General features: G+C 48.4%; 1 protein-coding gene across 7 annotated transcripts in view; it reads right to left on the bottom strand.

Annotated features, from left to right (window-relative positions):
• The window catches only part of PHF20 (PHD finger protein 20), a 1,394,195-nt gene that overhangs the window by 1,018,074 nt on the left and 348,495 nt on the right, over positions 1-27,626 (bottom strand). The gene's annotated exons all lie outside the window — the stretch shown is intronic.

Below are 27,626 nucleotides of genomic sequence, written 5' to 3'. Positions count from 1 at the left end.
GGTCACCGAATTTATGGGTGGAGCCATGGCCTGATGGCAGTGGCGTCCCCTGGGCCTTGTAAATCTTTCTCTGTGTGGTTTTCGACGTCTTACTCACGGTTTGTGTATCGTCGAATCCTTCGGAGTCCGATTCTTGGATCGAGAAGGTACCTTCCTCTTCCTGCTCCTCGAACTCTCGGTGGGCTGTCGGCGCGGACGCCATCTGAAGTCTTCTGGCTCGACGGTCTCGGAGTGTCTTTCGGGACCGGAACGCACGACAGGCCTCACAGGTGTCTTCACTGTGCTCAGGTGACAGGCACAGGTTACAGACCAAGTGTTGGTCTGTATAGGGGTATCTATTGTGGCATTTGGGGCAGAAACGGAACGGGGTCCGTTCCATCGGCGTTCTTCAGCACGCGGTCGGGCCGACCAGGCCCCGACGGGGGATCGAAAAACTACCCCGAAGGGCACCGGAGCTCTTCGATCTTCGATGCGGTGTAGAATCTAAGTACGCCGATCCCGAACGCAACAATACCGACGAAAATCTTCCGAAATTAGCTAATTTTCCGTTCCGAAACTCGGAGCGACAGGAACACGTCCGAACCCGATGGCGGAAAAAAAACAATCGAAGATGGAGTCGACGCCCATGCGCAATGGAGACAAAAGGAGGAGTCACTCGGTCCCGTGACTCGAAAGACTTCTTCGAAGAAAAACAACTTGTAACACTCCGGCCCAACACCAGATGGCGAGCTATTGCAAAACATGCGTATCTACAGCGACAGATGCCATCGAACTATACAATTACACACTGTGGGAGCACTGCAAGGCTCGCACACAAAGTGTCACCTTAATTTCTAAGAGAAAGTCAGGTGTTTCGAGAGTGAGGGCAGATCGCATCCTTCAGCTTGCAATTGTTCAGAATGTCCACAACAAAATTCCTGAAAACCTTAATTACTACCAAATAAACCAATTTATTGAGAGAAGTTCAGTAAGAATTTTGCCATACACAAATGAGAGCATTGGAAATAAAATACTGATGAGAAATATTTGGGACCCAAATATTAGAGCTAGTGCAACGTAAAGGAACCTTATTCAGAGCATGCACTATTCCCAAAAAAATTACTTTTCTCAATGAAACAACCAAACAGACTACCTCTCTGGGGCTGGAACTATGAAAGTGCTGAAAAAAGGTTCATTCAACATTGGTTGTCAGCTGGTGACTGAAATTAAACATTTCAGTCTCCAAAATAAATGACGTGATTCAGAATTGAAGGAATAATTCCTGACAATTCCACCCTGAAGGATTAATCTCATGGACTTATGATTCGAATACAAGCATGCATTATATTATTTTCAATATTCCTGGCACAAAAGCTAATCACTCTGATCCCTGATATAAAAGATACACACTTGAAGTCTTTAATATATAAAGTGTGGGTAAGCTGTGCCATTGTTGGTTAACACATTCCAGTCTTGGGCTGTAAAGGAGCATTTGTCCCTAATTTAAAAAAAAAGAAGAAAAACTATGGAATTTACTCATTTCCGACTGTGACCACACACTGATAGAACTAAATGATACCCCTGAAGACTTCTATACGCTATTTACAATAAATGAAAAAATTCATAAAGACGTTGTTGTAAGAATTTGACAGGTAGAGCTGAAAAAGTATGCAAGCAGTTTAAGATTACTGACAATGGCATACCCACACTATCCAGAACAGTGTATTTGTTAAATAAATAACATGATGTCCTCAGCATTAGATCTCCTTAAAAGAGACTTCGGTCTTTTACAGAATGGCCAGGCTCAGATAAAGACCATTATATAATTACACTGGGCATTACGAACTCTACAATCTAGTTCTGTGTCCTGGCAACTCCTTAAGAAGACAGCCATTTTTGAAACCTGTAACTTAACATTAACACAGAAGACGATGGTTAGGAAAGAATCCACCCATAACTTGTTAAGTATTAAACAAATGGAAGGAATACCATTTTCTGTTAGTGAAAATCCACCTTTTACATGAGTGATATATGGAGTCCCCTTTCAATTAAAAATGGTCACTTTCATGACTGCCAAAAATACGAATCACTGGGTAGGCATGAGAAAATGAACAATTCACACTTATGTAATTTTGTGCTAGATGTCATTCAAAGAAGCCCCTGAGTATTTATTAGTGCTTTCCGCTGAATAACTCTTCTAGGTTACTCACAGCTGTGCTAATCTATTCCTGTGCACAGAATACCTAACACTTTTATGTCAGATTTAAATTGTCCTATCACCTCCCATTTAATTCATTCCAGCACACCACACACTTTTAAATGATGGTTCCTATGTAATGTTAACCAACGCGAGCTGCTGCAGGTTACAGCCTGTCCATTCTTATGAGATCAGTTTCTAAAACAAATTGTTGTGGCACAACCTTGTACCCTTCACATCAGCATGTAATCGAAGGGGTATCTTAGCCTAATATTGATATGATGGACATGAGTGCAAGAACATACCCTCTTTTTGGCATGGTTACTCCCACTTTTTCCCCGCTGTCAGTGTGTGTTTTAACTGTGTTCACTGGGATCCTGCTAGCCAGGACCCCAGTGACTGTGCTCTCTCGGTTGTTACTGACTTTACACAACCCACAACTGGCATACTGGTGCTCCCATATAAGTCCCTATTATTATATAGTACCTAAGTACCGAGGGCATTGGGCATCAGGGGTTCCCCATGGACTGCAGCATGTATTATGCCACCCATGGGGAGCCCAGGCAAAATATGTCTGCATGCCTGCCATTGCAGCCTGCGTGAAAAGGTGCGTGCACTCTTTCACACCAGGTCACTGTACCTTACCCCTATGGCAGGCCCTCCTAGCCCAGAGGGCAGGGTGCACGTACCCGTGTGTGAGGGCACCCCTGCATGAGCAGGCGTGCCTCAACGAACTACAGCTCCATTTTCTTGGTCTTCATGAGTGCGTGGGAAGCCATTTTACTTGTGTACTGGACATAGGTCACTACCTATGTCCAGCTACATATTATTAACTCAACCTGGGTGTGTCTGGTATCAAACTTATCGGAATCATATACCAATACTGTTGCCCATATTGGTCATCTGATTCCATGCACTCTGGGGGCTTCCTAGAGTACCCCCAGCTTTGCTCCTACCAGTTTGCAGGGTTTTCCGGGCAACCTGCGCGGCTACCATCCTACAGACAGGTTTCTGCCCCCCCTGCTGCCTTAACATCTCAAGCCCAGGAAGGTAGAACAAAGACTTTCCTTTGGGAGAGGGAGATGACACCCTCTCCCTTTGGAAATAGGTGTTACATGGCTTGGGAAGAGAAGCTTCACAGAGGCCACCAGGTTTTTGTGCCCTACTTACATAACGGGTTTGCACCAGTCCAGGGACCCCTGATCCCTGCTCTGGCAAGAAACTGGAAAATGGAAAGGTGAGTAACATTTCCCCTGTCCATCACCACCCAAGGGGCGGAGTCAAGAGCTCCTCCAAGTGGCCACTTGATTCTGCCATCTTGAATCTAAGGTGGGCAGAGGCCCATGCGAGCATCTGAGTGACCCAGGTCAGACACGTGATGTCACAGCCCCCTCCTGATAGGTGGGGCTATTTAGAGTCTCCCTCCAGGGTGGGGCTCCAATTCGACATGCAAGATCCCAGCAGGACTCCTCTGCATTTTCTACTTTATCTTCTGGCCACCGGGACGGCAACTGGACCTTCCAGGAACCGATAATCTGCAACTCCAGTGATGACCCCGCTCTGCGACATAGTTTCTCCGACTCCTTCCAGCAACTGCAATATTTCCCTGGCTGTTCATCTTCTAAGGGCGATGTGTCTTCAGCCTGCACAAAAAGCAAGAAGGAATCTCTGTTAGAGTGAAGAAGTTACTCCCCTGCATCCGCAGGCACCAACTTCAATGACGACCAGCTGCGTGGATCCTCTCTCCTCCAGAACTGCATGGAACCTGCATCACAGGGTGTTTCTGCAGTGGTGCCCTTGGTCCTATCTACCAGCTGTCCAACGTGGGAGACGGTAAGCCCTTGCCTCTCCATGTAGGACAGTACCCCTGTGCACCGTGGCTTGCTTGTTCCACCTCCTAGGGATCTTAAGGCTCCGTGTAGCCCCGGCCTCAAACTTTCTCCTGCCTGATGCTCCAGGAACATAGGATTCCTCTTCAGCTGTGCTGAGTGCCTCACTGTGACTCCTATGCCTCCTGCCTGAGAGTGCTGCATCCTCGTCTTCCAACTCTCCTCACTGCTGAGGGTCACCTGGTACTCCCTTCTTGGGTTGAGTCCCCCTGGATCTTGCTGGTCCCCGGCAGCTCTGCAACTCTTCATCCCCGACTTTTGCCTTTGCCAAGGCTTGTTGGTAGTTTTGAAACATGACTGCAACTCTTCTTCCATCGTGGAACATCGCATGCATTGCTTTTGGAACTCTTCTACTGCTCCAGTGCTGCACAGCTGACTGTCTCCACTGTCGACCTGGTCCTGCATCTCCCGAAGGGTGGGTAGTGGCTCCTGCCCAACCGGACACTTCAACTTGAACTGGACTTGGTCCCCCTCTTTTTGGAGGTCCTCTTCTGTCAGGATTCACTTTTGGTTTCTGCCTGTCTTGCTTGGGTCTTGCACAGTCCTTTTCCAAAGATTACCTGTGGGTTTTACGAAAAAACAAGTACTTATCTCTGCTCTCCTGGTCGCTGGGGAGCACCCTGGTACTTACCATTTGGGGCTCCTAGTTTGTCCAGCTCCCTCCTACAGATTCCACTTCAATGGGTGGGTGACTGCCTTTCACATTCCACTTACTTAGTATATGGTTTGGTCCTCTCCAGGGCCTTCACTATTTTCTTTTGTTTTACTATTGCTTTCTATACTAATCACTGACTTCTAATGTGTTTATAATAGTGTGTCTACTCACCTCCTAGTGGAGTATTGCCTATACAGTATTTTAGTGTTTGTGTTACAATCATAAAGTACCTTTATTCTTTAAACACTGTGTGTGACTGTAGTGGTATTGCATAAGCTTTGCATGTCTCCTGGATGAGTCTTGGCTGCTCGTCCATAGATACCTCTGGAGAGCCCTGGCTTCCTAGACACTGTCTACACCTCACTAATAGAGGACACCTGTACCTGGTATGAGGTGATACCACCATAGGTGCTCACCAGCTTCCTACAGTCGGTAAGGAATCTGCAACTAGATATTGTTTCAACCAGATAAGGAGTTACCGAAGGTAAGTAACGTTCATCTGATAGAGACATCACATTGTAGATTACTCACCTTGGAATAGATATCCAATGTAGGAAGCTTACCTGGTGTTCGGTGGACACCTAGGGTGCCTGCACCTTATACCAGGCCAAGGCAACCCCCTATTAGTTACTAAGACAGTGGCTAGGAAGCCAGGGCTCTCTAGTGGTAGCTGTGGTGAGCAGCCAAGACTATCTAGGAGGATTGTAAGCGCTTGCAAAACCACAGTAGTCACACGGTAACTTATCTCAAATGAAAGTTACTGCACAGTGTTGCAAAAATGTTAGGTACTTTATTACAGTCACACAAAACTAGATTAGTTATAGACAGTGCCCCAACTGGAGGTAAGTACACACTATAAATAAACTGTAAGTATTAGGAATTAGCATAGAAAAACAACAAGCATTGGCAAGAAAGAGCACAAAAGAGCTAGGGCCCTAAAAGGGGGGGGGCAAACCATATACTCAAATAGCGGAATGCGAAGTGAAGTCACCCACCCCAGGATGTGGAATACTTGGAAGGGAGCTGGGAGAACCCAGGATCCACGAAGGTGAGTACCTAAATGACCCCCAATGACCAGGAGAGCACAGGTAACTTACCTGGTATTACCAAAGACTAAAAAGAGGACTTGGAAAAGGAAGATTGCAAGAACAGGGCCAGCTCAGTGAAACCCCATGGTGGATTCCAGAAGATGAGGACCTGCAAGATAAGGTGACAGAGTCAAGTCCACTCATGAATGTCCAGGTGGGGCAGGAGCCGGGTGAAGATCCGGCAGTGGAAGATGAAGATCAGCCGTGGAGCCAAGGAGCTGCAGAGAAGATGTCCCACGCTGATCGCCAGATCGCAAACTGGTTGGAAGTCAGAAGGACCACCAAAAAGCATTGGCAAGTGCAAATCTGGACAGAAGAGGATTTGCAGGATCAGCAAGGTACAGGGGACTCAACCCTAGAAGAGGAGTCCAGGCAGACCCTTAGCAGTTGAGAGAGATAGCTGAAGCAGGCGTAACCCCCATAAGCAACCCACGGGCAGCAGTCACAGTAAGTTGCAGTGAGGCCCACTCAGCACACCTGGAGAGGAGTCCCACGTCGCTAGAGAAGCAGAGAGAAGACTGTCCTTGCAAGGATGAAGTGCTGGAGCCTTGGGGTAGTTGGAGCATGAAGATTTATCAGAGCATAAGTCATCAAGCCCGGTTGCGGTAAGAGTTGTTGTGCACAGGGACTCTGTTCTGGAAGGAGAAGCAAGGGCTCACCATCTCCCAAGTTGAACAGAAGTTAGAGAGGACCAAGAGGACCACCATCTGTATTGAAGGATCAACAGTTCCTGTGGAAAGCAGATCCCAGCAGCTGGACGTCGTTGCCTTAGGTGCCTGTGGATGCAAGGGAGTGACAACTTCACTCCAAGAGAGATTCCTTCTTGCTTCTTTAGTCCAGCTGAAGCCTTGTCGATCCCAGAGAATGCAAAGCCATGGGAATGTAGCAATACTGGAAAAAGCAGGAGAATGAAAATGTCACTTACCCAGTGTACATCTGTTCGTGGCATCAGTCGCAGTAGATTCGCATGTTTTGCATAGCTCGCCATCTGGTGTTGGGCCGGAGTGTTACAAGTTGTTTTTCTTCTAAGAAGTCTTTCGAGTCACGGGACCGAGTGACTCCTCCTTTTGTCTCCATTGCGCATGGGCGTCGACTCCATCTTCGATTGTTTTTCCCCCGCAGAGGGTGAGGTAGGAGTTGAATTGTAGTAATAGTGCCCATGCAATGGATTGACTAAGTATGTACCTATTTAAGGTTGAGATGATATATATACAAATAGTTGAAGGTAACTTCCGAACTGCTACAGGCTCCCGGGGAGGCGGGTGGGCACATGCGAATCTACTGCGACTGATGCCACGAACAGATGTACACTGGGTAAGTGACATTTTCAGTTCGATGGCATCTGTCGCTGTAGATACGCATGTTTTGCATAGACTAGTAAGCAGTTATCTCCCCAAAAGCGGTGGCTCAGCCTGTAGGAGTGGAAGTAGTTTGAAATAATGTTCTTAATACGGCTTGACCTACTGTGGCTTGTTGTGCGGATAACACGTCTACACAGTAGTGCTTTGTGAATGTGTGAGGCGTAGACCATGTGGCTGCCTTACATATTTCTTGCATTGGGATGTTTCCTAGAAAGGCCATGGTAGCACCTTTCTTTCTGGTTGAGTGTGCCCTTGGTGTAATGGGCAGCTGTCGTTTAGCTTTAAGGTAGCAGATTTGGATGCATTTAACTATCCATCTGGCTATACCTTGTTTTGATATTGGGTTTCCTGCATGAGGTTTTTGAAATGCAATAAATAGTTGTTTTGTCTTTCTGATGTTCTTTGTTCTGTCAATGTAATACATCAATGCTCTTTTGACATCTAATGTATGTAGTGCCCTTTCAGCTACGGTATCTGGCTGTGGAAAGAACACTGGAAGTTCCACTGTTTGATTTAGATGGAACGGTGAAATAACCTTTGGCAAAAATTTGGGATTAGTCCTTAGGACGACCTTATTCTTGTGTAGTTGTATAAAAGGTTCTTGTATTGTAAACGCCTGAATCTCGCTTACTCTTCTTAGGGAAGTAATGGCGATGAGAAATGCAACCTTCCAGGTTAGGAACTGTATTTCGCAGGAGTGCATGGGTTCAAAAGGTGGACCCATAAGTCTAGTTAGGACAACATTTAGGTTCCATGAAGGAACAGGTGGTGTTCTTGGTGGTATAATTCTCCTAAGGCCCTCCATGAATGCTTTAATGACTGGTATCTTATATAGGGAAGTTGAATAGGTAGTCTGCAGGTATGCAGATATTGCTGCAATGTGTATTTTAATGGAAGAGAAAGCCAGGTTAGATTTTTGCAAGTGAAGCAAGTAACCCACTACATGTTCTGGAGTTGTGTGTAATGGTTGTATTTGATTAATATGACAGTAGCAAACAAACCTCTTCCATTTACTTGCACAGCAGTGCCTGGTGGATGGCCTTCTGGCTTGCGTTATGACTTCCATACATTCTTGGGTAAGTTGTAAGTGCCCGAATTCTAGGATTTCAGGAGCCAGATTGCTAGATTCAGCGATGCTGGATCTGGGTGTCTGATCTTTTGGTGGTGTTGTGTCAACAGATCTGGCCTGTTGGGCAATTTGATGTGGGGTACTACTGATAGGTCTAGCAGCGTTGTGTACCAGGGTTGCCTTGCCCAAGTTGGTGCTATTAATATGAGTTTGAGTTTGTTTTGACTGAGTTTGTTTACCAGGTAAGGAAGGAGAGGGAGAGGAGGAAAAGCGTAAGCAAATATCCCTGACCAGTTCATCCATAGGGCATTGCCTTGGGACTGTTTGTGTGGGTATCTGGATGCGAAGTTTTGGCATTTTGCGTTCTCCTTCGTCGCAAACAAGTCTATTTGAGGTGTTCCCCAGAGTTTGAAATAGGTGTTCAGAATTTGGGGGTGAATTTCCCATTCGTGGACCTGTTGGTGATCTCGAGAGAGATTGTCTGCGAGTTGATTTTGGATCCCTGGTATAAATTGTGCTATTAGGCGAATTTGGTTGTGAATTGCCCAACGCCAAATTTTTTGTGCTAGCAGGCTTAACTGCGTGGAGTGCGTCCCCCCTTGCTTGTTTAGATAATACATTGTTGCCATGTTGTCTGTCTTGACGAGAATGTATTTGTGAACTATTATTGGTTGGAAAGCTTTTAGTGCTTGAAAAACTGCTAGAAGTTCTAGGTGATTTATATGCAGTCTTGTTTGATGTACGTTCCATTGTCCTTGTATGCTGTGGTGATCGAGGTGTGCGCCCCACCCGGTCATGGAAGCATCTGTTGTTATTACGTACTGTGGCACTGGGTCTTGGAAAGGCCGCCCTTTGTTTAAATTTATGTTGTTCCACCACAGAAGCGAGAGGTAAGTTTGGCGGTCTATTAACACCAGATCTAGAAGATGACCCTGTGCTTGAGACCACTGTGATGCTAGGCACTGTTGTAAGGGCCTCATGTGCAGTCTTGCGTTTGGGACAATGGCTATGCATGAAGACATCATGCCTAAGAGTTGTAATACCATCTTTGCTTGTATCTTTTGTGTTGGATACATGCGTTGTATGATGGTGTTGAAATTTTGAATTCTTTGGGGACTTGGAGTGGCTACTCCTTTTGTTGTGTCTATTATGGCTCCTAGGTATTGTTGTACCTTGCACGGCAGAATGTTGGATTTTGTGAAGTTGACGGTGAACCCTAGTTTGAAGAGGGTTTGTATGATCTGATTTGTGTGATTTGAGCACTCTATTAACGAATGGGCCTTGATTAGCCAGTCGTCTAGATATGGGAACACATGTATTTGCTGCCTTCTGATGTGTGCAGCGACTACCGCTAGACATTTGGTAAAGACTCTTGGTGCGGTTGTTAATCCGAAAGGCAGTACCTTGAATTGGTAATGTATTCCTTTGAATACAAACCTTAGGTATTTCCTGTGCGATGGGTGTATTGGTATATGGAAATACGCGTCCTTGAGGTCTAAAGTTGACATGTAGTCGTGTAGTTTTAGCAATGGTAATACTTCTTGTAGTGTGACCATGTGAAAATGGTCTGAGTTGATGAATGTGTTCACTATTCTGAGGTCTAGGATTGGTCTCAGCGTTTTGTCCTTCTTTGGTATCAGAAAGTACAGTGAGAAAACCCCTGTGTTTATTTGTGTGTTTGGCACTAATTCGATTGCATTCTTTTGCAATAGTGCCTGCACTTCTATCTCCAGGAGATTGGAATGATGTTTTGTCAAATTTTGTGCTTTTGGTGGTATGTTTGGAGGGAATTGTAGAAATTCTATGCAATAACCATGTTGGATAATTGCTAGAACCCAAGTGTCTGTAGTGATTTCCTCCCATGCTTTGTAATAATGACTTATTCTTCCCCCCACTGGTGTTGTGTGGAGGGGATGAGTGACATGTGAGTCACTGCTTAGTAGTAGGGGTTTTGGGGCTTTGAAATTTTCCTCTATTCCTAGGGAATTGCCCTCCTCTATATTGTCCCCGAAAACCTCCTCTGTACTGTCCCTGGTAACTGGACGGTGTTGCCTGTGAGGTGCTGGCTTGTGTGCTCTGACCCCGAAACCCCCCTCTAAAGGGTGTTTTACGGAATGTGCTGTAATTCCCTCTGCTCTGCGGGGAGTAGAGTGCGCCCATGGCTTTAGCAGTGTCCGTGTCTTTTTTGAGCTTCTCAATCGCTGTGTCCACTTCTGGACCGAACAGTTCTTTTTCATTAAAAGGCATATTGAGAACTGCTTGCTGAATCTCTGGTTTAAATCCAGACGTTCGGAGCCATGCATGCCTTCTGATAGTTACAGATGTATTAATTGTCCGTGCAGCTGTATCTGCAGCGTCCATGGAGGAGCGGATTTGGTTGTTGGAAATGGTCTGTCCCTCCTCAACCACTTGTTTTGCCCTATTTTGTAGGTCCTTGGGCAGATGGTCAATGAGATGTTGCATCTCATCCCAATGGGCTCTGTCATAGCGCGCAAGTAGTGCCTGGGAGTTAGCGATGCGCCACTGGTTTGCAGCTTGTGCTGCGACTCTCTTACCAGCTGCATCGAACTTGCGGCTTTCTTTATCTGGGGGTGGTGCATCTCCAGATGTGTGGGAGTTGGCCCTTTTCCTAGCTGCTCCTACAACGACAGAGTCTGGTGGCAGCTGTGTAGTGATGAAAGCCGGGTCTGTAGGAGGCGCCTTGTACTTTTTTTCCACTCTTGGTGTGATTGCCCTGCTTTTGACCGGCTCCTTAAAGATTTCTTTTGCGTGCCGGAGCATACCAGGGAGCATAGGCAGGCTTTGGTAGGAGCTGTGGGTGGAGGAGAGTGTATTGAATAAAAAGTCATCCTCGACCTGTTCTGAGTGGAGGCTTACATTGTGAAATTGTGCTGCTCTAGCCACCACTAGAGAATACGCAGTGCTGTTCTCTGGTGGAGATGGCTTCGTAGGGTATGCCTCCGGACTGTTATCTGACACTGGGGCGTCGTATAAGTCCCATGCGTCTTGATCTTGGTCACCCTGGCTCATGGTGGTGTGAGCTGGGGAATGTGATGGAGTTTGTGCTGGTGAGACGTTAATCACAGGTGGAGGAGAGGGTGGTGGGGTAACTTTTTTCACCACTTTTGTTTGTGGTGTCTGTTCAGTTTGGAACTCCAATCTTCTCTTTCTTCTAATAGGGGGAAGGGTGCTTATTTTTCCTGTCCCCTGCTGAATGAAAATACGCTTTTGCGTATGGTCTACATCAGTTGAGTGTAGCTCTTCCTCAAACCTATGCTTTTGCATTTGGGAGGTTAGCGAGTGCTCTTCTGTATAAGAGCCTGAAACTGGGTCGGTTGCAGTGTGTTTTGGCACCGAAACCCTGTCTGCATCTTTTTTCGGCTCCGAGGTGACTTTTTTCTTTTTCGGGGCCGAAACCTCTCGGCGTCGATCTTCTTCGGTGCCGCTGTCTCGGCGTCGAGCCGTGTCTACACCGGTATCTCGGTGTCGATGCTTGTCTCCAGCACTTTCTCGGTCCCGAGAAGGCTGCGTGCCGGTGTCTCGACCGGAGTCGGACGATCTCGGCACTGTTTGGGCCTTTTTCGGTGCCGACGGTTGGTCCCCGAATTTATGGGTCGAGCCATGGCCTGGTGGCAGTGGCGTCCCCTGGGCCTTGTAAATCTTCTTCTGAGTGGCTTTCGACGTCTTACTCACGGTTTGTGTATCGTCGAATCCTTCGGAGTCCGATTCTTGGATCGAAAAGGTTCCCTCCTCTTCTTGTTCCTCGAACTCCCGGTGGGCTGTCGGTGCGGATGCCATCTGAAGTCTTCTGGCTCGACGGTCTCGGAGTGTCTTTCGGGACCGGAACGCACGACAGGCCTCGCAAGTGTCTTCACTGTGCTCAGGTGACAGGCACAGGTTACAGACCAAGTGTTGGTCTGTATAGGGGTATTTATTGTGGCATTTGGGACAGAAACGGAACGGGGTCCGTTCCATCGGCGTTCTTCTGCACGCGGTCGGGCCGACCAGGCCCCGACAGGGGATCGAAAAACTACCCCGAAGGGCACCGGAGCTCTTCGATCTTCGATGCGGTGTTGAATCTAACTACACCGATCCCGAACGCAACAATACCGACGAAAATCTTCCGAAATTAGCTATCTTTCCGTTCCGAAACTCGGAGCGACAGGAACACGTCCGAACCCGATGGCGGAAAAAAAACAATCGAAGATGGAGTCGACGCCCATGCGCAATGGAGACAAAAGGAGGAGTCACTCGGTCCCGTGACTCGAAAGACTTCTTCGAAGAAAAACAACTTGTAACACTCCGGCCCAACACCAGACGGCGAGCTATGCAAAACATGCGTATCTACAGCGACAGATGCCATCGAACACAATGTTGCAAGGCAAGGTCGCCTCAGGAGTTGCATGCCGGTTTGGTTCCTGTGAAGTCCAGCAGTGGTTCCAGTGGCCAGGAACAGAAGAGGTCAATGCACAATAGTCCAGGTGGAGTCTTGCACACTGAATCTGGGGACCCACCAGCAAGAGAGTCCCTAAATAGCCCCAACAGGGGGCTTGGTCACTCTGCAGGGAGACCACCTATCAGAGGGGGTCATTGATGTCAATGTCAGTCACCTGTCCTGACCAGCCAGATGCTCCTGGGTGCCTCTGTACATATTGTTTACAAGATGGCAAAATTAAGTGGTATCCTGAAGGTGCTCTGGGCACCACCCTGGGGTGGTGATGGACAGGGGAGTGGTCACTCCTCTTTCCTTTGTGTGGTTTCGCACCAGAGCAGGGACCAGGGGTCCCTGGACTGGTGAAAACCGGATTATGAAAGGAGGGTGCCAAATGTGCCCTTCAAAGCAAGCCAGAGGTGTAGTGAGGCTACCCATCCCCAACCTTGTAACACCTATTTCCAAGGGAAAGGTGTTGCATCCCCTTTCCCACAGGTAATCTTTTGATCTGCCTTCCCCTGCTTGAGCTGGTCAAGCAGAAGGAGGGCAAAAACATATCTGAGAGGCTGCAGGAGAATGGGCTTCCCGCAAACCCTGGAAGACTTGTAAGAGCAATACCGGGGGGTTCCTCTAAGGCACCCCCATAGTGCATGTTATGCCACCAATACTGTCATTTGTACTGGGGTATAATTATATTATTCTATATATTATTATACTATTATATTATGTAGCTGTGGCCAGTACACGGGTCAAATGGCTTCCCCGCACTTATGAAGTCCAGTGCATTGGAACTGGAGTTCGTAGGGGCACCTCTGCTCATGCAGGGGCGCCTCACACACGGATATCTGCACTCTGCCCTTTGGGCTGAAAGGGCCTACTGTAGGGGTGACTTACAGTGACCCGATGTAGTGACCAGCAGCAAAAGGGTGCATGCACCTCTTCACGCATACTGCAATGACAGGTCTGCAGACCGTTTGCATGGGCTCCCATGGGTGGCATAATACATGTGTCGGAAGTTGACTCTTTATATATTATTTCTAAGTAAGAAATAGTGTGCACTGAGTCCATGGGTTCCCCTTAGAGGTAAGATAGTGGCAAAAAGAGAAAAATGCTCTTTTTTGTGGTAGTGTGGTCGAGCTTATCAGAGGGTAGTGTTAAGCATTTTTTGTACACCCACAGGCAATAAATGAGGAACACACACTCAAAGACAAATTCCAGGCCAATAGGTTTTTATATAGAAAAATATATTTTCTTAGTTTATTTTAAGAACCACAGGTTCCAGATTTACAAACAATACTTTAAATGAAAGGTATTTCACTCAGGTATTCTAGGAACTTTGAATAATCACAATAGCATGTACAGTTTTGACAATAATGTCAATAAGCTATTTTAAAAGTGGACACTGTGTGCAAAAATCAACAGTTCCTGGGGGAGGTAAGTAATTGTTAAGTTCACAGGTAAGTAAAACACTTACAGGGTCCACCGTTGGGGGTTCAAGGCAGCCCCAAAGTTACCACACCAGCAGCTCAGGGCCAGTCAGGTGCAGAGGTCAAAGTGGTGCCCAAAACACATAGGCTTCAAACGAAATAGGGGTGCCCCGGTTCCAGTCTGGCAGCAGGTAAGTACCCGCGTCTGCAGAGGGCAGACCAGGGGGAGTTTGTAGGGCACCAGGGGGGGGGGTGGAACACAAGCAGGCACAGAGGCAGCTGGGTGCAGAGTGCAAACAGGCGTCAGGTTTTGTATTGAAAGCAATGGGGAGACCCGGGGGTCTCTTCAACGATGCAGGCAGGCACAGGGGAGGGCTCCTCGGGGTAGCCACCACCTGGGCTAGGCAGAGGATCGCCTGGGGGGGTCGCACCTGCACTGGAGTTCAATTCCTTCAGGTCCTGGGTGCTGCGGGTGCAGTGTTGGTTCCAGGCATCGGGTCCCTTGTTACAGGCAGTCGCGGTCAGAGGGAGCCTCTGGATTTCCTCTGCAGGCGTCTCGTCTCTGGTTACTCACGGGCTCGCAGCCACCAGGTAGTCCTCCCTGAGTGGGGTCAGTGGCCGGAGGTGCGGGCATCTCTACTAGCTGGGATGCCCTGTGGCGCTGTAACAAAGGGGGTGAGCCTTTGAGGCTCACCGCCAGGTGTTACAGTTCCTACATGGGGAGGTGAGAAGCACCTCCACCCAGTACAGGCTTTGTGCCTGGCCACAGAATGACAAAGGCACTCTGCCCATGTGGCCTGCAACATGTCAGGTGTGTAGCAGGGTGGCAAAAACTAGTCAGCCCACACTGGAAGTCGGGTATCTCTAAGATGCCCTCTGGGTGTATTTTACAATAAAGTGCACACTGGCATCAGTGTGCATTTATTGTGCTGAGAAGTTTGATACCAAACTTCCCAGTTTTCAGTGTAGCCATTATGGTGCTGTGGAGTTTGTGTTTGACAGACTCCCAGACCATATACTCTTATGGCTACCCTGCACTTACAATGTCTAAGGTTTTGCTTAGACACTGTAGGGGCATAGCGCTCATGCACATATGCCCTCACCTGTGGTATAGTGCACCCTGCCTTAGGGCTGTACTGACTGCTAGAGGGGTGACTTATGTATGCCACAGGCAGTGTGAGGGTGGCATGGCAGTCTGAGGGGAGTGCCATGTCGACTTAGTCTTTTTCTCCCCACCAGCACACAGAAGTTGTGAAGCAGTGTGTATGTGCTGAGTGAGGGGTCCCTAGGGTGGCATAAGACATGCTGCAGTCCTGAGAGACCTTCCCTGGCATCAGGGCCCTTGGTACCAGTTACAAGGGCTTACCTGAGTGCCAGGGTTGTGCCAATTGTGGAGACAAAGGTACAGGTTAGGGAAAGAACACTGGTGCTGGGGCCTGGTTAGCAGGTTCCCATCACACTTTCAAATCATAACTTAGCATCAGCAAAGGCTAAAAGTCAGGGGGTAACCATGCCAAGGAGGCATTTCCTTACAGAAGGCTTGGAGGCTGAAGGGGCAGGGGTGGACTGGGCAACCCGCTGGCTCCCCGATTCCCGGGAACGTGGGATCCCGCGTCCACAGCTGCGCAGGGGCTGTACATTATGCACAGGTCTGTGGCCAGGTGGAAAAGGACGCAGTTGGGTGTCCCTTTCGTAGCCAGGAAAGGTGGACTGCTGGGGTCCATGCACAGGAGCGAGGCCAAGGGACTGGGCCGTGGCTCGGGAATACTTAAATCCCTCAAGCACCGAGTCCGCCTTGTCTCCTAAGAGACGTGTGCCATGAAAGGGCATGTCCATCAAGCCAGCCGTGACGTCTCAATGCCACCGTTGATGCAACCAATCTGCCTAGCGAGTCGGTCATATCCAGTTCACAACAAATCATGAATTTAGCTGCATCCCTCCCATCTGTTACAGCTTGGGACAGGACAGTCCAGGCCTACTCCGGAACTGCAGGCAGCACTTGCACAACGATATCCTAGAGAGTATGGGAATCGCGGCCCAAAAGGCATGCAGTGTTCACAGACCGCAGTGCTAGACTGTTGGAAGAAAACTAATTCTTCCCAAAATCATCCAGTCTTTTTTATTCCTTTCTGGGGGTGCGGCAGGGAATGCGCCAGATGAAGAAGCCTGGATGACAAGGCTCTCAGACGTGGGGTGTTGGGACAGAAATTTGGTGTCTGACGGCGCAGGCCGATGGCGGCGGGCAATTGTCCTATTCACAGGAGCCCCTGTGCTGGGTCTGGACCAAGTACCCGAAAGGACATCTGTAGGTACTTCATTGAAGGGTAAAATAGGCTTGGAAGAGGAAGACTCCGGTTAAAGAACGTCACTTAGGATGTTAGGCCTAACCTCCACAAAAGGAAGCTCGAGGTCCGGGACCTCAGCCGCCCTTCTCACCACCATGGAGTAGGAAGCACCTTCCTCCGTAGCCACGCTAGGAGGGGAGAGCATACCAGTGTCAGGCAAGGGGTCTAGTCCACTGGCATCACCCAAATCCTGCACCCAGTCCATTTGTGGGTCAAGATGGTATGCTAAAGGGTCCAGCGACCCCTCCCATACTCTCCCTGTATCCATACCCACAAGAATAAGGGTCTGGATCAACCCTGGGCCCAGGAGAGCCCATAGAGAACAGAATCGGCGTTGATCTACGTTGTTCCGGGTCGTTGGGTAGGACGATGGGATCGACGTCGATTGTGGGCCCAACAGACATCGGGAGCGTTGACGTCTGACCCGACACCGGGGAAGGTCACTGTGGCACGACCGGCGTCGGGACGGATCCACGATTGGATCCAAAGGGGCCCTCCGCAGCAGAGGCTGAAGCCGACGGCTTTGAAACCAAAGAGACCCCAACCGACTCACCTGTGCCCGAAGACTCCGAAGGTGGGTCGGACCGCCCAAAAATGAGGTGCATGGCCTCATAAAACTGAGTTGGGCGGGGGTGGCTCCCGGAAAGTCGGAGAATCGCGGAGCCGATACAGAAGAAGGTTCAGTTGAGGGAGGCCTAGAGCGTTGCCACTCTTCCCACGTCGTATCATTCGATAGACGGGGTGAAATCAAAGAATGCTTGTCTTTTTTCGACGACGTTTTTGTGACCTGAATGTTCCGATGACTTGGAGGACGAAGAGTGGTGGTGACTCCGCGGTCGGTCTCAAGACCTTCCTCTCCAATGGGACCGTGAGCGATGCAGAGTGAAGTGTCAAGCGCCATGAGCTTTAGGGACCGGTCCCTAAAAGCCTTCAGGTTCATGGCCTGTCACTCGGAGCACGACTTCGGGTTGTGATCGCGCTCTAAACACCATAAGTACACGAGGTACGAATCCATCACCGACCTAGTTAGCGGACGGGAGTTATAGGGCTTGAATCCGGTCTTGTGGCACATCTCTCGACGCATCCACAAACTCGACAAAATGTCGACGTAGTCAAAAAATGACTGAGGTAGCTCTTCTCCGGATGTGCGCGTAGGCTGGTACGGAAAGAAAAGAACTGATGTCAGCGCGCCCGGGTGGCGCCTATATAAGACTGACGTCATCACCGCAAGGACAACGCCAACGACGCCTGCGGAGTCGACCAACGACACCTGATGGCGCGCAGAGGTACTGCTCAAAGAAAAATCTCCAGATCCAGTCTGACTCCTGGGGAAATTCAAAGGTAAGGAATCTGCAACTAGAAGTCTGTATCAGAATGTGTACATTACTGTTTTGATTCAAAGTGCTATCTATACCTTTGCAAAGTACCGTACATTTAATGTATTTACCTGCAATTTGACTCTTGTGGTTCTAAAATAAATTAAGAAAATAATATTTTTCTATATAAAAACGTATAGGCCTAGAGTTAAGTCATTGAGTGTGTTCTCATTTATTGCCTGTGTGTGTATAACAAATGCTTAACACAACCCTCTGATAAGCCTAACTGCTCGACCACACTACCACAAATAGAGCATTAGTATGATCTATTATTGCCTCTGTCAAGCCTCTTTGGGAACTCCTGGACTCTGTACACACTATCTCTCACTTTGAGATAGTATGTACAGAGGCAGCTTCCTACATCGCCTCCTGTAATTCATCCATTGTAATCTCATCTCCTAATCTCTTCTGTTCATCGTGGGTGATCCTCCCAGCCTCTACAGTGCTTAAACATCTATTCATTAATTGCTCCTCCACTACAGGGGTTGCTTTATATAGTTCCGCATAATACATGTGAAAGGTTTCTCTGATTTGCTCAGGCTCTGAGACTAGCTTGCCCTGCAAAACTTTAATTTCTCTAATTATACCGGTGGCTGCCTTCTGTCGAGCTCATACCGCCAATAGGTGCACCACTTATTTTCTAAACTCATAACATTCCTTGTGTCTCGCTAGGAATTTTTCCACCAGCCTTTCTGCTGATTTTTTTGTTAATTGCTGTTTTAACAATCGTAATCTGCTGTAGAGCTTCATAACATCCCAGCCTCTCTCAACAGTCGTGGGGAGTTGGTGTTCTACTGCTTTAAGCTATGCATATGCTTCTTGGGTCTGTTTTGAGGCATGTTTGTCTCCTTAAACTAAAACTTAAAGTTTCCCCCCTATGCCTGCCTTTATAGTATCCCATACAATTTCTGCTGGGCCGGACCCCGTATTTATTTCAAGAAACTATCAGCCATACATTCATGTGATGCAAATATCCTGGGTCATTCAAGAGATCTCTCTCAAAGGTCGAGCCCTTCCTGATACTTTTGATACCCTACCATTCAATTTCTAAAAATTAATGGATTATGGCCTGACATTATCCACGGGTCTGGAGAGAAAAAAATAGCCCAAACGGGCCAGTTTCCTGTGTGGAACTGAATAATATGTGTATCCAGGATCTGGTACCCTCAGTTTTCGCCAAACATCCACCACTCCTACTTCCTTTTGTAGGCTGCAAAGGGCTTTAAAAACTCTGGGTTTGCACTCACCATAGCTTTTAAAATTAACATCTATTTATTTTAGCTCGTCCCAGGAGCCATTAAAATTCAGATCTCCACATATATAGGGGGCGGCCACTCTGATTATTCAACTGAGAGGAAATCTAAGAATGCCTGATTGTCCAGCACTGGGCCATACAAAGAGCATAAGGTAAAACTCCTTTTACTCAGTTGGCACTCTACCACGACCCATTCTTGGTCCGTCTTACGCCAGGCAAACTTGCACATGCTGCTAGCTAAAACAGCCACCCCTTTGGATTTAACATTTTGTTTGGTACATACACTACCTTCAACCTAAGGGCGTCTATTATAGATTTATTACAATACTCCATATGTGTTTCTTATGAACGGTATATGTCCGCTTTAAGCGTTTTTAAATCCTCTGCTATTTTCCCTCTCTTTCGGGGGCTGTTTAAACTACATATATTTATAGATGCTATCCCGAGTTCAGCCACTTATCTGATATTCCTCATAGAGTTCCCAGAAACGCCACATTCATACATGATTGCTGTATATCTCCTGCAGCTATTATTTATACCCATTTTAGCTACCTTCTTGTTGTCCCCATCCTTTGTTATTCCCTACATCGTGGTATCCCTCTGTAGGAAGTTGGCACTGTATATAATATCTCAAAGTGAGAGATAGTGTGCACAGAGTCCAAGGGTTCCCCTTAGAGGTAAGATAGTGGCAAAATTAGATAATTCTAATGCTCTATTTTGTGGTAGTGTCGTCGAGCAGTAGGCTCATCAGAGGTTAGTGTTAACCATTTGTTGTACACACAAAGGCAATAAATGAGGAATACACACTCAAAGACTTAACTCCAGGCCAATAGTTTTTATATAGAAAAATATATTTTCTTAATTTATTTTACAACCACAAGATTCAAGATTTTAAGTAAATACATAAAATGCAAGGTAGTACACACAGGCAAGTAAGGAACTAACTTTGAATTAGAGCAGTAACATACACGGTTTTGGTTAAAATGGCAATAAGCTATTTTAACAGTGGACAGTGCAAAAATCAACAGGTCCTGGGGAGGTAAGTATTGGTTTGTTTTTCAGGTAAGTAAAGCACTTACAAGTTCACGTTCCTGGGAAGAGGCAGCCCACCGTTGGGGGTTCAAGGCAACCCCAAAGTTAGCACCAGCAACACAGGGCCGGCCAGGTGCGGAGGTCAAAGGAGGGCCCAAAACACATAGGCACCTATGGAGAACAGGGGTGCTCCGGTCCCAGTCTGCCAACAAGTAAGTACCTGCGTCTTCGGAGGGCAGACCAGGGGGGTTTTGTAGAGCATCAGGTTTTCAATAGGAATCGATGGAGGGACCCAGGGGTCACTCTAGCAGTGCAGGCAGTGCCCAGGGGGGCTTCTCAGGCCAGCCACTGACTGGGCTAGGCAGAGGGTCACCTGATGGTCACTCCTGCACTGGAGTTTGGTTCCTTCTGGTCCTGGAGGCTGCGGGTGCAGTGCTTGGTCCAGGCGTCGGGTTCTCCGTTCCAGTCAGTTGTCTCTGTTGTCTCTGCAGGGCTTTCAGGTCAGCAGTCCTTTGTTGTAGATTGCAGGAATCTGATTTCCTAGGTTCTAGATTTAGGGGCGTGTTTAGGTCAGGAGGGCAGTAGCCAATAGCTACTGTCCTGGAGGGTGGCTACACCCTCTTTTTGCTTCCTCCCGGAGGTGAGGGGGGCACATCCCTAATCCTATTGAGGGAAATCCTCCAAAACCAAGATAGAGGATTTCTAAAGGCAGGGGTCACCTCAGCTCAGGGCACCCTAGGGGCTCTCCTGGCTGGTGGGTGACTCCTCCTTGTTTTTCTAATTATCTCCTCCAGCCTTGCCGCCCAAAGTGGGGGCCGTGGCCGGAGGGGCGGGCATCTCCTCTAGCTAGGATGCCCTGGGGTGCTGTAATAAAAGGCATGAGCCTTTGAGGCTCACTGCCAGGTGTTACAGTTCCTACAGGGGGAGGTGAGAAGCACTTCCACCTAGTACAGGCTTTGTTCCTGGCCACATAGTGATAAAGGCACTTTCCCCATGTGGCCAGAAACTCGTCTGGTTATGGCAGGCAGGCAGAAACTGGTCAGCCTAGCACTAGGAGTCGGACTGGTATTCAGGGGGCATCCCTTAGATACCCTCTGGGTGCATTTTACAATAACTTCCACACTGGCATCAGTGTGCATTTATTGTGCTGAGAAGTTTGATACCAAACTTTCCAGATTTCAGTGTAGCCGTTATGGAACTGTGGCGTTCGTCTTTGACAAACTCCTGCAAAACATACTCTTTATGGCTACCCTGCACTTACAATGTCTAAGGATTTGCTTAGACACTGCAGGGGCATAGTGCTCATGCACATATGCGCTCAGCGGTGGTATAGTGCACCCTCCCCAAGAGACAATCAGACGCCCTCCAGTCTGAATGATGGCTCTCTGGATGTCACCCACAACCCCCTTCCCCCAGACTACCATACTTGAAACAGAGACAGGTGGAGAGGCAGAAGGGAAATATTTTCAAAAGAAAAACTTAGAAAAAACTTGTCCAACCCATTCAAGCTAGATCCCTCCCCCCCCCCCCCCCTCCCAACCTGCCCACGACCTTTTTCTTTTGCCTTTGTACAGGGTCCTATGAGTTCTGCGAGCTTGGTTCATTTTGGTGCAATTTTGCCTGAATCTCAGAGGTAAATACTTTAGTTCGTCCTTTAGTTATAGTTTTCAGCCGTGTCGGGGCTTGCAAAAAGGCCTCCCCACCAGCATCCTGGTAGGGCTTGATCAACTGTTGTAATCTCCATCTGCCGCAACACAACAGAAGTCTGGTTGTGAAGAACAAGTTACTTACCTTCGGTAACGAGGTATCTGGTAGAGACTATCTAGCTGCAGATTCCTTACCTTAGAATTCCCTGGCATCAGCTTCGAATCCGGAGTTTTTTCTGAGCAGTACCCTGCGCGCGCCGTCATTCGGATCCGCGTGTGTCGACTAGCACCACGTGTGTCGTCAGCGCCATTGGAGCTGTCTATGGCATCGCAGTTGTCTATATAGACGCCGTCTCGGCGCGCGTATGTCAGTTCTTTTCCACAACTTTCCACGCCAGAAACACAGAGTCATGGAAGAACCAACAGTTATGGATTTTACCTCCGACTGTTTGAATTAAAAATTCTTTCATGCATTTAAGAAAGGCAAAAATGCCAGAAGAACAAGTTACTTACCTTCGGTAATGATTTTTCTGGTGGATACACTGACTACCTGTGGATTCCTCACCTTATGAATTCGATCCTTGCGCCAGCATCCAACGGAAAGTCTTCGTCCTAGCTGTCTACGTCGACGAGGACGTCATAATGGCACGGCTCCGCGTGACTCCGTCTGACATCAGCGTGCCAATAAGAGGTCCCCGTCGGCGTACTAACGTCAGTTTCACCTCACTTTTTTCGTGCCTTTAAAGCAAAAAGGAGTAAACCGACCATGAAAATTGATAAATAATATAGAAAGATATACACACACAAAAACCTTTATCATTTAAATAATCCATTCTTATTGAGAGCTGGGATACATAAATATACAAAATAAATAGAGAAATATCACTACATACATATAAATATACATATATATGCGCTTTCATATATATAAATATAAATACTGCAAGATAGGAGTGTAACCAGGCAGGCAACGGGGAGGCGGGAGGGACCGTGAGGAATCCACAGGTAGTCAGTGTATCCACCAGAAAAAGTGTTACCGAAGGTAAGTAACTTGTTCTTCTGATGGATATAACTACCTGTGGATTCCTCACCTTATGAATAGAGTCCCAAGCAGTACCGCACTCGGTGGTGGGTGCCCACCTGATTACACTAAGAAATCTTGCAATACCGAGCGAGCAAAGTGACCGTCCCTCCTCATCTCGGAGTCTAAACAGTAATGTTTCACGAAAGTATGGAGGGAGGCCCAAGTTGCCGCTTTACATATTTCTATCAATGGAACTCCCCTCGCCAAAGCCGAGGATGCAGATTTAGCCCTAGTAGAGTGGGCCCTGATACCTTCAGGAGGGACCTTTTTGCCAAAGAGTAACAGATCTTTATACACAAGGTGACCCACCTGGAGAGTGTCCTTTTCTGTACAGCTCTGCCTTTTTGTTGACCAGCATACCCAACAAACAGTTGCTCATCCAAACGAAAGTCTTTAGTTCTTTCGAGATAAAAACCTCAGGGCCCTCTTAGGATCCAACCTATGGAGTCTCTCTTCTTCTTTAGACGGGTGGGGAGGAGGGTAAAAAGCAGGAAGAGTGATATTCTGCCCTAAATGAAAAGGGGTGACAACTTTCGGCAGAAAAGCAGCCCTGGTTTTTAGAACCACTTTATCAGGGAAAAACACAGTGAAAGGAGGCTTAACGGAGAGCGCCTGAAGCTCACCAATCCTCCTAGCAGAAGTAATCGCGATCAAGAAAACAGTCTTGAAGGCTAAATATCTCAATGGACATGAATGCATGGGCTCGAAAGGCGAACCCATTAAAAATGTTAAAACAAGATTTAAGTTCCACTGAGGCATGTGAAAAGGAGTAGGAGGAAAGCTATTCACCAAACCCTTAAGGAACCTATGTACAATGGGAGACTTGAATAAAGATGGCTGATCCGGAAGGCAAAGAAACGCCGACAGAGCTGCCAAATAACCCTTAACTGTAGCTATAGCACAGTCTTTCTTCGCCAAACTGAGAACAAACAAAAGTACATCTGAAAGATGGGCCTTTAAAGGATCTTTTTGGTTCTCTCCACACAACACAAATTTTGCCCACCTTCCGGCATAAATAGAGTTAGTGGAGTGTCGCCTGGACGATAGTATAACATCCACTACATCCGGTGGGAGAGAAAAAGAATTCAGGTTGCCCCGTTCAATCTCCAGGCATGAAGGTGCAGGCTCTGGAGGTAGGGGTGTAGAACCTGCCCCTGCGATTGAGAGAGATCTGCCCTGAGCGGGAGACGGAGCGGAGGGCACAGAGAGTTGAAGTAGGTCTGTATACCATACCCTTCTCGGCCAGTCCGGTGCTACCAATTTGACTTGGGCCCGGTCTTGACGAACCTTCCTCAAAACCCGAGGAATCAAGGGTATGGGGGGAAACGCATAAAGCAACTGGCCGTTCCAGGACATCTGAGGCTGCCGAAAAACGGGCAATGCGCGTTCTCCCGAGTGGCAAATAAATCCACCTGAGGAGTACCCCACATCTCGAAGATGTGGAGGACTAAATCCGGATGGAGACGCCACTCGTGATCTAATGAGAAGTGACGACTGAGAACGTCCGCACGTACATTCAACACTCTGGCCAAATGATTTGCCATCAAGCAAATCCGATGGTCCTGAGCCCAGGACCAGAGTCGTAGGGCTTCTCGGCAAAGAAGATACGACCCCACTCCTCCCTGCTTGTTTATATACCACATCGCGGTAGTGTTGTCCGTCAGGATCTGAACTGACTGACCGCGAAGAGAAGGGAGGAAGGCCTTGAGCGCCAAACGTACAGCCCGCAATTCCAACAGATTGATATGCAACATCTGTTCCGCTGGAGACCAACGACCCTTGATCTCCAGGTCCCCCAGAGGAGCTCCCCACCCTAGAGTGGAAGCATCCAATATCACAGTGGCCACCAGAGGTGGTAGTGAAAACGGTTTCCCTTGGGAAAGGTTGCCGTCCACTGTCCACCAATGAAGATCCGCTACAGCATCCCTGGAGATCTTTATTAAATCCCTGAGATCCCCCTTGTGCTGGAACCACTGTCTGCGGAGACACCACTGAAGAGCCCTCGTATGCCAGCGAGCATGAGTGACCAACAGAATGCAAGAAGCAAACAGACCTAGCAGGCGTAATACTTTGAGGACTGGAACTGCCGCTCCTCTTTGAAACAAAGGAATCAGTGCCTGAATGTCCCGCACCCGCCGAGGCGGGGGTAGGCCCGAAACCTTGTTGTGTCCAATACTGCCCCTATCAACAGGAGGCGTTGAGAGGGCTCCAGGTGAGACTTTGGTACGTTCACCAAAAAACCCAGATCGAACAACAACTGCGTTGTCATTCGCAGATGAGACAACACAATCTCTGGAGACTTGGATTTGATCAACCAATCGTCCAGGTAGGGAAAAACCGCTATCTCCCTCTTTCTGAGATGTGCTGCAACAACTGCCATCACCTTTGTGAAGACCCGGGGTGCTGAAGTAAGACCAAACGGGAGGACCGCAAACTGGTAATGCTGCGATCCGACCACAAAACGGAGATACTTCCTGTTCGACTTGACTATGGGAACATGAAAGTACGCGTCCTGCAAGTCGACAGACACCATCCAGTCTCCTTCGTTCAACGCCAACAGCACCTGCGCTAGGGTCAGCATTTTGAATTTTTACTGCTTGAGGAACAAATTCAAAATCCTCAAGTCTAGGATCGGCCTTAGACGACCGTCCACTTTGGGAATTAGGAAATACCTTGAATAACACCCCTGACCCCTTTCCTGCAACGGTACCAACTCTATAGCGCCCTTTGCCAACATGACTACAACCTCCTGTTGCAACAACAGAAGATGTTCTTCTGAAAAAAAGGAGGGACGGGGAGGGAAGGGAGGAGGAAACTCCTGAAAGGGGAGAGCATAGCCCTTTTACACAATTCCTAGCACCCACGAGTCTGTTGTAATTGACCTCCACTCCTGCAGAAAAAGACTCAATCTTCCTCCTACAGGAGAAGTGTGACTGATAAAGTGGGGAAAACTAGGGCTGCTTCTGCTGCTATCCACCGAGGAGGATGAAGAAGAAGAGAGCTGCTGGGCTGGACCTCTAGCCCTGCCCCTACCTCGCCCTCTGAAGGCACGATAGGGCGGGTTGGCAAGTTGTTGGGCATAAGATTGAGACCTACGAAAGGCAGAATCTCTAGCAAACCCTCGAAACCTACGAAAAGGCCTGTACAATGTAGCAGAAGGGGTCTGCAAACACAGGGACTTAGCTGTAGCCCAACAGTCCTTAAACCGTTCAAGGGCAGAGTCTGCCTTGTCCCCAAACAGCTTTTCCCCATCAAATGGAAGGTCCATTAAAGTGGATTGTACATCCGACGAGAAACCCGAAGACCTTAGCCAGGAATGCCTTCTCGTAGCCACCGATGTTCCCATGGCCCTGGCTATAGAATCCGTAGTATCCAGGCCAGATTGAATAATCTGCTGTGCAGCAGCTTGCGCATCCAAGAAAAGGGCCCCAAAAGATTTTCGCACTTCCTGTGGCAGATATTTTGCCATCTCCTTCGCAGAGTCCATTAGGGCATGAATGTATCTGCCTAGCACACAAGTGGAATTGGTAGCTTTCAGGGCCATGCTGCAAGAGGAGAACATTTTCTTCGAGGATTGCTCCATCCTCTTGGATTCTCTGTCTGTTGGAACCCCAGAGAATGTACCAGGGGCAGATTTTTCAGAACATGATGCCTGAACCACCAAACTCTCCGGAGTCGGGTGACGAGATAGAAAAACTGGATCTCCTGGGGCACTCCTATGCCTTCTCGCCACTGCCCTGTTCACCGCAGGAGATGTCACCGGCTTTTTCCACAGGTCCATAATAGGCTCAGTCAACGCCTCATTAAAAGGCAACAAGGGGTCAGCACTGGAGGAAGATGGATGAAGAACCTCTGTGAGCAGGTTAGTCTTGACTTCTGCAGAGGACAAAGTCAAATCCAAATAGTCAGCCGCGTTCCTCACCACAGCATGGAAAGAGGAGGCCTCCTCAGTAAACTCCCCCAGAGAAGCAATGTCCCACTCCGGGGAAGAATCCAAACCACTTGCAGTGGCAAGTCCTTGGAAATCATCAGAAGGCTCTATCTAACCTTCCTCAAGCCTTCTGTATTCCTCTTCCTCCAGAAGCCTCAACGCCTTCCTTCGAGATCTTAAATGTGTTTCCAGAGCCAGCGTCGACAAGGACTCCATCGACGCCGATGATCTCAGACCTTGAATTGGTTCCGGAAGGCTCCCGGAATCAACTGGCGCCGGCCCGAAGTCGGCAGTTGACCTCCTCGCACCGAATGTGCATAAGGAGATGGAGCCTGTCTGGATGAGGCCACCAATGACGCCGGATGGCGCGGAGAAGGAGTCGGACGAGAAGCCGACGGATCCACGGTCCCAGGCGAAGGACTCCTGCCAGGGGAAACCCCCGGTGCCGGACCACCAGGCTCTGAAGGGCATGAATGGAGCAGCCCTGTACGACACCGGCGAGCCCAAATTGAATGCCAATGGCCCCGTGGGACCCGCCGGTGCACCAGCAGGGGCCATGGATTGAAAAACAGCATACATCGCATTCAAAAATGCGGCCGGATCCGTCCCTGGAGTCGGGAACGCCAGCTACTGCTGTGTAGACGTCTGGGGAACATCAGGATCCCTCGGCGCCAGTGAGAAGCGAGGACTACCTTGAGTGACCTCATAGACTGAAGGCGCCGGTGACAACCCCGGACTCTCCGGCTGAGGCGTGACCATAGGACTCATCTCCCACGTCTTCTGGCGCCGTGACGAATGAGACCTCGACCGACTCCTCGATCGGCTCCGCTCTGAACGGCGCCGAGAGTCATGATGACGTC

The sequence above is a fragment of the Pleurodeles waltl genome, chromosome 7 (genome assembly GCF_031143425.1).
Source record: "Pleurodeles waltl isolate 20211129_DDA chromosome 7, aPleWal1.hap1.20221129, whole genome shotgun sequence".
NCBI classification, from domain to species: Eukaryota; Metazoa; Chordata; class Amphibia; order Caudata; family Salamandridae; genus Pleurodeles; species Pleurodeles waltl.
This window is presented reverse-complemented; position numbering and strand designations above follow the sequence as displayed.